The sequence below is a fragment of the Pan paniscus genome, chromosome 5, assembly GCF_029289425.2.
Source record: "Pan paniscus chromosome 5, NHGRI_mPanPan1-v2.0_pri, whole genome shotgun sequence".
In the NCBI taxonomy this organism is placed as follows: Eukaryota; Metazoa; Chordata; class Mammalia; order Primates; family Hominidae; genus Pan; species Pan paniscus.
The window spans coordinates 151,063,175-151,071,931 of record NC_073254.2 but is presented as its reverse complement, the minus strand read 5'-3'; the positions used below and the strand labels follow the sequence as shown (position 1 = coordinate 151,071,931).

The 8,757-nt window shown below is 43.7% G+C and overlaps 1 protein-coding gene across 26 annotated transcripts in view; it reads left to right on the top strand.

Moving 5' to 3' along the window:
- The first annotated feature begins 925 nt into the window (after nt 1-925).
- Nucleotides 926-8,757, top strand: part of EPB41L2 (erythrocyte membrane protein band 4.1 like 2) — a 223,003-nt gene continuing 215,171 nt past the window's right edge. For 19 of the 26 annotated variants that reach the window (XM_008953003.4, XM_024929033.4, XM_008953002.4 and 16 more), the window contains exon 1: nt 939-1,097. The gene's annotated coding sequence lies outside the window, so the exon portion shown is untranslated. Of the gene's footprint in view, nt 1,111-8,757 lie in introns of all 26 variants that reach the window. The other 7 variants (XM_063605457.1, XM_008952987.6, XM_063605454.1 and 4 more) reach the window with 3 other exon arrangements.

The window sequence follows — 8,757 nt, the reverse complement described above, 5'->3', positions numbered from 1 at the left end:
TGTGAATGTATTTTGTTAACTGGAAGGTATTGTTACTGAGGTTTCATTTGACATTGTTAATTTTGGAAAAGGTTCTGTTTAGGAAAGAAAGGGAGACGACTTTGGCTGTGGTGGAATCACTAAAGACCTCAATAAAAGTGGGAGGAGTAAAAGGGATAAGAGGTGCGTGTGAGGCAGATGCTGGAGGCAGTGAGCTGGACACGTTGTTTGACACCAGCTTGACGTGCAAACCTTCAAAAGATGAAATATATTGAATCTGAAACATATTGACCTCATTGTACAAAAGAAAAGAACCAGAAGGGTAGCGTGTGTGTTTGTGTGTGTGTGTGTGTGTGTGTGTGTGTGTGCTTGTGGCTTTCCACAATTTAGCCCCAAACTAGGTTTTTTCCAGACTCTTCTTCACCCGTGGTCATGCTCTGCAATCCAGATTCCCAAGCCTCTGCCCAGAGAAATCCTACTTACTCTGGGGAGGCCTTTCCTCCACGGGGTTTCCCCAATCCCTCCTGTCCCTCCCACAGGAAGAATAAATGGTTCCTTTTCAATGCCCTTTCTGTGAAAGCACTTTTTCCACTCTAGACTGAGGGAGACCCAGTTTTTCTTATTCTGCATCTCCAGGCTCTGCTCCAGTGTCTACCTCTAGGAAGGCGCTCAGTGAAGGTTTAGTCAGCAAATGCACTTTGAATAAATAACTTTTAAAAGTTGAGAGGACATTTAAGGCCGGGAATCGCAGTTGAGAACGCCTTGCCCAGGCGCATTAGCTGTCATCCGGGCTGCCCTGAGGGCGAAAGACGTCCTCCAACCCCGGGTCTCCGCTGCCGCGCTCGCCGAATCCCGCGGGAAAGGTCCCCCGCCCGCGCAGGGGCGGGGCCTGGGCGTCGGGGGCGGGACCGCCCGCGGGGGTTTCCGCGCCGGGGGCTCGTCCGGCGGGGGCGCGGGAGGGGCTTCCGCCGCGAGGGGGCGGGGCCGGCCCTCAGAGTCCTCTGACGGCCCCAGTCAGGGAATTTCAATTTGAAACCTAGCGGAGGGAGGAGGCAGGCGCGGCTGCCGGCGGCTGGGACTGAAGAGGGACTGGTCCCCGCGGCGAGCGAGCTCCTGAGGTACGGCGTCGGGGTAAGGAGGCGTGCGGGGCTGCACGGGCCGGGCGACTGGTCAGTGTGGGGTTGCAGGGGCGGCTCAGATTTTTCCTCTGGCTGCAGCTGGGAAGCTGATTCCGGGCAGGAAGCGGTGGCGGGACGGTCCCACCGGGATGGGGGGCGGGGAGAGGGGGCCCGGCTTGGGATTTTCTGCGGCTCCCTCTCTCCTTTCCTTCCCGGTCTCTGCCCGACCCGATTCTTGCCCGGGGGTCCGGGTCCTGTTGCTCCGGGCCGGATCCCGGCTTCGCTGCTCCCCGCGGTCCCCCTCTTCCCTCTTCCGGGGGACCGGGGCCGCGTCCCGGCGGAGTCAGGAGAGGCGGGGGCACGGGGAGCACGCCGTCCCCCCCGGGGTGCCGTGGGCTCAGGTCACGCGTCCGGGCCCCGTGGACCAACAGCGGGAGAAATCCGGCTCCATCCCCCCCGCGGGGAGGGGGTCGGCCGCGGCGTCGCCCTTCAGGAGGAAGGTTTTAGGAGGGGAAGCGCGGGCCGGCCGCGCGCGTGGGGACTGCGGGAAGCCGGGCGAGGGCGGCGCGCCAGCCCCACGCGCGGTGCGGGTCGGGCCCGCTGTCGGCTCGCGTCCGCGCCCCCAGCTGCCGCCTGCGCCGTCCGGGAGCTGCGGAGAGGGACGCGTGTTTTGTGCTCCGATCCTTATAATTCCCACACCCAGGCCATCTCACCACAGATGGCTTGTTTTTTCTCCTCCTGCGCCTGGGGGCCGAGGGTTGGGAGCATTTTTAGGTGAGCAGCGGGGAAGGGCGAGGAGAACCTAAAGGAGCGCGACAGGGTTGAAGTCGGCGTCTGGGTACGCCATCCCCAGGCGCAGACGCTGCCCCCAGCAGCCTGAGGTCTGTCGTGGGACATCAGTTATGCTTCTCTAGATCGCTCACCTCCCCTGAGGTCAAGTTTTATATATATATATATATATATATATGTAAATAAAATGAGGTTTGGTGAGAAGAACTCCTGCCTTGAGTCTATTATTTTGGGGAGGGGTCTGCGTATGGAGCCCTCCCTCCCTACGGACCCGGGTAGTCTTTCCTTGAATTGCCCCATCAACACCACAGCTGCCCTTAATTTTAAGATCCCTGGGTGGATGGGAGAGAAGGTGGAATCTAGAGGAGCTGTGGCTATATTTTCACTTTTCTGAATCACATCTTTCCCCAGTTTCTTGAACTTCTTGCCTCTGAAATGACATGTGTGTGCCAGGCGTCTTGTTCCTCTTGTTACTGTTATTTAAGCTGTTTTAAAAAAACGACTTTCGCGGTTTTCCCCTCAGTTTTTCAGTCTTTATTTCCTCCCCCACCCTACGTTTTTATTGTTTTTTTTCAACGGAATACATTATTTCTCTGGTCTCTTTATAACGCTGTTGAGAATTAGCATTTCAGTTGGTGTTCTGTCACATTTCACCTTGGACTTAGCAGTTGAGGGAAACTGAGTCAGTTTCTATGCTGCAGGGGCTAGGATTTAGAATTCTCAAGCTTTGAACAGGTTTCAGTGGGGAACGAATAGTGCTTAATCCTATTCAGTTTCCCTTTGCAGGCTCATTGCTGTGAGAAATCACTGGGTGGCTGTTGCAGCCACTGATGGGGGCTGCATTGCAATGCAATCTTGAATTGTGATAAGGGCCAACTGGCTACATCCATTAGGCTGTGAGTTTGACACAACTTTTGAAGAGCTATGCTGTGTCACCTGTCAGTGCTCGAGTGGTCATTCTTTTAATTCAATTTAAGAACCACCATCAAACTTCAGATATCTATTCTTTGGAGGTTATTGGAGAACTGTACAAGTGGTAATGGCTTGGAACAATGGTGTGGATTTAGCGCTAATTTAATCCTATCCTGTCTTCCTCACTTCTTGGGCAGAATTCCCACTGAAGTCAGTAGTGGTCTTGTGTGCAGACAGACTGCTGAGAACAAGAGGCTGCTCATTTAGAGTAACGGGAAGGGACGGTTTCTTTCCTTTTAAAACATCCCTCTGTAAGAAAGACTTAGTCATAACAGTTCTTTAATCTTTCACCACTAGTCCAAGTAGTTGAGAGCACTTTTTGCAAAAACCTTCGAAAGAAAATTTGTGCATGAATTGAGCCACGTCCCTCGAACTCTTCATATATCTACGTTGCATGGTGATCGTTAAAAAAGATTAAAAGTGATTTTAAAAAATCAGTTAAAGCTATAATTTCAGTAAAATTTTTCCTAACTTTTGTAAAAAATGTAAACTGCCAGGGAGCATTTTGTAGCAACTAAGTATGTATATTTCAAATCTGAAATTTAAGTCCAAGTAGAAAGAAGCAAATTTAGGGGATGAATCTGAAGAGAGGCCACCAAAAAAATAACTATCTAAATATAAAAGAAGGAAGTTCAGATATCTCTTGCTGTTTTTCAGGAGATAGCTTTAGGGCAGTTTGCTCACTTTCATACCTGTTCTTAACGATTTACTTACTGCCTGGGTCCATCATTAGATAATGCGAGCACTTGGAGGTTTCCAAATGAGCTTTGTGCTGATCTGAGTTGCTGAGCTAGTTAGATCCTTGGCTTCTTAACGTAACATTCTTGTGGCTTACCCTTTCCAAATTACTAGTTCTAAGGAATTGAGTTTAGAAAACCTAACCAGTGACCAGAATGTAAAAATAGGTATTTAAAAATCAGAACCATGTCCACGTGTACTACCCAACCACTTGCTTTCAACTAAAAATACTTGCAAAGATGACAAAGCAGTCCACAACCAAAATATTTATTGGTACAATTTCTCTGTAATTAGTAATATTGTACAGTTATGTTTAACATCAGGTTCTGCCCTGAATCACCCCTCTCATATTACTGTGGCTGGTGAACTACAAAGGTTGTATCTTTGCCATTGCATTTAGGAATATAGGGTTTATATTTTATATAGCAGAATGCTAAATATTTTTGAAGGTTTTGTTTTGTTTCTGTTTCTACTCTGTCTCTACTAAAAATACAAAAATTAGCCGGGCATGGTGGCGCACGCCTGTAATCCCAGCTGAAGACATGGGCCTTTTTCTTTCTTTTTTGAACTGAAGTAGCCTGTTTAAAAGCTATGTGTGGGCTTTTTATTGAAAAGTGTGAATTGCTACTAGTTTTATAAGGCAAATAAACAGTTTATAGGGATCAATACCACTGAGTCACATTTTGCATTTCTAAAATCTGTGTTGTTTACTTGGAGAAAACAAAAGAAATGTGCCTACCTCCTCCATCCCACCTTTATTTAGAAACATTTCCAGTGGGCTTGTTTTTTTCAGATTCAGAATTACTGTACCTAACCACTGGGTACCCTTACAGATTTCAAAGCCTGAAGTAAATGTTTATGCTGGCTTTCGTAGTCAGCAAATAGTAGCCAAACCCTAATTCACTGCTCTTTTATAGAATCTTGGAATCTCAGGGCTGAACCGTTAGGAGTCAGCAGATCCACTCTTAGCCCTAGTCTCTTCCTCTCAACATGCAAACAGTTCTAATGTCTTTGGAATGTCTGAGCAAATAGAAGATTTGTATGCGATTCTGTCACCGATTCTAGACAGAACATCCTTTGGGATGCCATGTTTTGGCATAAACCAGCAACTTGATATTATGAGAGTTGTATCATTTCTCTGCGTGGGCAGTGCCCTAGACTAAAATCTAAAATGGAGTCAATGCCTGATGTCATTAACTATAGGGAAATGGCCTCCAAGTTAGCTATTAGAGTTGTTTAGGAATTATAGCTGGGCGCGATGGCTCACGCCTGTAATCCCACCTCTTTGGGAGGCTGAGGCGGGTGGATCGTGAGGTCAGGAGATCGAGACCATCCTGGCTAACACGGTGAAACCCCGTCTCTACTAAAAATAAAAAAATTAGCCAGGCGTGGTGGCAGGCATCTGTAGTCCCAGCTACTCGGGAGGCTTAGGCAGGAGAATGGCGTGAACCCGGGAGGCAGAGCTTGCTGTGAGCGGAGATTGCGCTACTGCACGCCAGCCTGGGTGACAGAGCCAGACTCCATCTCAAAAAAAAAAAAAAAAAAAAGAAGTTATAGGTAAGCCAAGAAGGAAAGAAATAAATAATCTCAGTTATCATCTAGAAATGATTTATAGTTTTTGTTGTTGTTGTTGTTTTTATTTTGTTTTTGAGACACAGTTTCACTCTGTCGCTCAGGCTGGAGTGCAGTGATGTGATCTTGGCTCACTGCAACCTCCGTCTTCCCAGTTCAAGTAATTCTCGTGCTTCAGCCTTCCAAGTAGCTGGAATTACAGGCGTGTGCCACCATGCCCGGCTAATTTTTGTATTTTTAGTAGAGACAGGGTTTCACCATGTTGACCAGGCTGGTCTTGAACTCCTGACCTCAAGTGATCCACCCGACTTGGCCTCCCAAAGTGTTGGGATTACAGGTGTGAGCCACCGCACCCAGCCGGTTTATAGTTATAGCTAATAGATTTTGGTAGCTTTTTCTATAAAGTATGTGTATGTGTGTGTATTTCATATGAGAGAGGGAATATTATAGGTATTTGTGATGTGAAGCACCTACTCATTGTATTTAATAAATATTTGATGAATTAATTCATTGAACCTTTAATATATTAGAGGTGAAGAATCTTTAGTGAAGATTCTTTGATAGAGTTGACGTAGAAATGGGTAATGTTTCATGTAGAAATATCATGTCGGTAATGTTTATTTGCTTTTCTAACCACTGATACTGTTTCTCCTGGTTTTGTGGTTGGCTTGGGATCTGTGTTGTAAGTTTCTTAGAGGCATGTTTTTCATGTCTAGGAGAGTAGATAATCTGTATATTTCCATGGTGTTGGGATAGTATTAATTTTAATTAGAATTTCAGAGGCTTTCTGAATTTTCTTATTTTAAAGTGATGTCTCTTACTTCTTGGCATTGGAATAGATTTCATGTGATCTATGAGTGCATTCATACTGCTTCTGGATATTTTTTCTTCAAAGATTGCAGTTGAGCTAATTTCATATTCTCAGTTATCTTTAAAATGGAAACATGTTTTCACTTCACAGATACCTCTCTGAATTTTGCATATTTTCACTCTAGCTTATTAGAGCCATAAAGTCAAAAAGTACATAGATTGTCTCCCAAATAATCTGGAATAAATTGAAGGATAAGAACAATCTTTCCTGAGATCTGACCTGTATCTTAAATAAGGTTTTGCTTTAGATAGCCAAGTTGAAATTTTGCATAGATAACTAAGTTCGGCATCATGGGGATCATTTTAGTTCTTTCCAGGTTAGGAGGCATGGAAAGGCTCCCAAAGTGGTTTTGTCACTGTTCATCTGTCGGACCTTATTGCCTAGGTCAGGTAGGGTAGTTCATGCATTTAAATCAAATCTTTCTGAAGAGACCAGTTTCCTCTTGCTTTGCTCTTAGGGCCTCACCATCAACCTTCATGAAAGAATTTTCAAATACTTAAAAACTTATGTTACCCTTCAGTTGCCTTTTTCCAGGATAATTGTGGTTTTAAAAAGCTTGTCATATAGTTCTGATTACCAACTCTGAAGTCACCTTTTCCAAGCCCTTGTATTTATTTAAGTTTCCAGACCTGCTGATGAGCTTCAGGGCTGGGCCATTATAACAACAGTGCTGAATTCACTCGTATTTTTCAGAGTTTCCTACATTCTACTGATATATGTACATATCCCAGTAGCTTGAAGACATAAAATTAAAATGTGATTTACATTCTGCCATAATTCTTTGTTTCTTTCTCTTTTTGTCCAGAAGCTACTTGTTTTTCACCCTAGATTCATTTACCTTGAGGGAGATTATTTGGTTCAGACTCCTGACCTGGGGTGGAGAGTGGGGTTCTTGGGCCTCATGGGTGCATAAACTGCCTGAGACTGTAAGTGAGGTATTGTGTTCCCATGTGCATGCACTCCTGTGTGTGTGCAGCATCTCTGTGTGTGTGTGCACAAGTGGATGAGAGAGACAGGTTAAGGGAGAAAGAGAACTTTAGGAGTGGTTTTTGAAAGGGTTTTGGGAAACAGAAAAGATTGAGAACTGATGTTTCAATTCTTATTTTCGAGATTAGAAGATGGAAGTTTTAAGAGTATTTTGTTTTTCTCTTTTTTTTTTCATTTTTTCACCCTATTGCACTTTTCATCATTTATTCTCCCCTATCCCCCATTGTACTTCTTTCCATTCAATTGAATTCATTTAGTTGACCCCCATTTACCTAATTGTCAAGGTTAAACTGAATTCTGATGTAATCCTGGCCACTCATATTCTTACCTGTGAACTTAATGAATGTGCATTTATTTCCTTACAAATTTCTTTGATGGAATATTGATTAGAAGGAATCAGTAACATGTCCACGCTATTTGATGCTGGTTAGACTGCCACATATGCCATTGTGACCTTGGGCAAATTATTTCTCAAAGCCTCGTTTGCTGTAGTAAGGGGTTAAAAATCATACCTACCTCAGAGTTACATGAGGATTAAATGAACTAATGCTTATAAAATGCTTCATAGAGTGCCTGGCATCTGTAAAAATTGTTAGGTTAAGAAGAGACCTAGTGAGTTGGTTACTAGTGAATATGTGGTAAGCAGATTTTTTGCAGTGGTCAGGAATAATTATCTGTGTGGAAGTACAGTCTTTGAAATGAAACGGTAATTTCCTATGGTGATCACCAGTTAAAACCACTTTTTAACAATTTCAGTCCAGTATCTATAATGTTTGAGCTTTTAGAAACTCTTGTCTTAACTTCATTCTTTTTGTTAATTTACAAAAGAGCATATATATGGGAAAACAGTTGGGATCTAGTTTCAACAGCACAGGGATAATGTAGTCTTTTTTGTTATGTTGCCAGAGGTAACTGATTATAAATGTAAAATTGTGTGCATATGTTCTAACTTCTTCTCTCTATAACCACAGTAAACTTGTTGAAAAAAGCCTATTAGTGAGTAGAATTTTTGTTGACAATGTTTAAACCTCTGCATATGACATTAAAATGTAACCTTTATAAATCTTTGTGTGAAATATACCTGCACACATATTTTCCAGCAACATCGTGTTTTAACTTGTTAGTTGCCAACATTAAGAAATCAGGTTTCATATAAATATCCTTATTTTAGGCTAGAAAAATTAGATGATGGTGTAGCACTTGGCCCACTGGGTCCACTGGGTCTATTGTGTCTATTGCTTCTGGTGCTGTCACGCATCAGCTGCTTTGCTTAACCTGTCCCTGACGCACGCATTTTATGCTCAGTTCTAGCTTTGTTCTAGGTTCCATTGTAAGTAATCCTGTAAGGCCCGAAGCTTTGATAATCAATAACCATGTAAAAAAAAAAAAAAAAAAAAAGGAAGCTAATGGTTTTGCAGCACAGACTACACACCAGGTGCTGTAATTGGTACTTTACATATGTTAATAACCCTGCTTCTTTTTTGCAGCACCATCTTGGAGTAGCTGGTGTGCTTATTTTACTGATGAGAAACTGAGGCTTAAAAATTGAATAAATGGCTCAAGGGCACCCAGCTTGTGTATGGCTAAAACCCTTGTTTTTTCTGTGAGTTCCAGTTATTGCTTTTAATTGTTCGGTGTTATTACTCAGTAGAAGTTGAAGTTTTTTGCAATTTGTTGGCATCTGCAGTATCTAACTTTTATAAAAGACAGGATTGCTTTCCTGACTGGGTT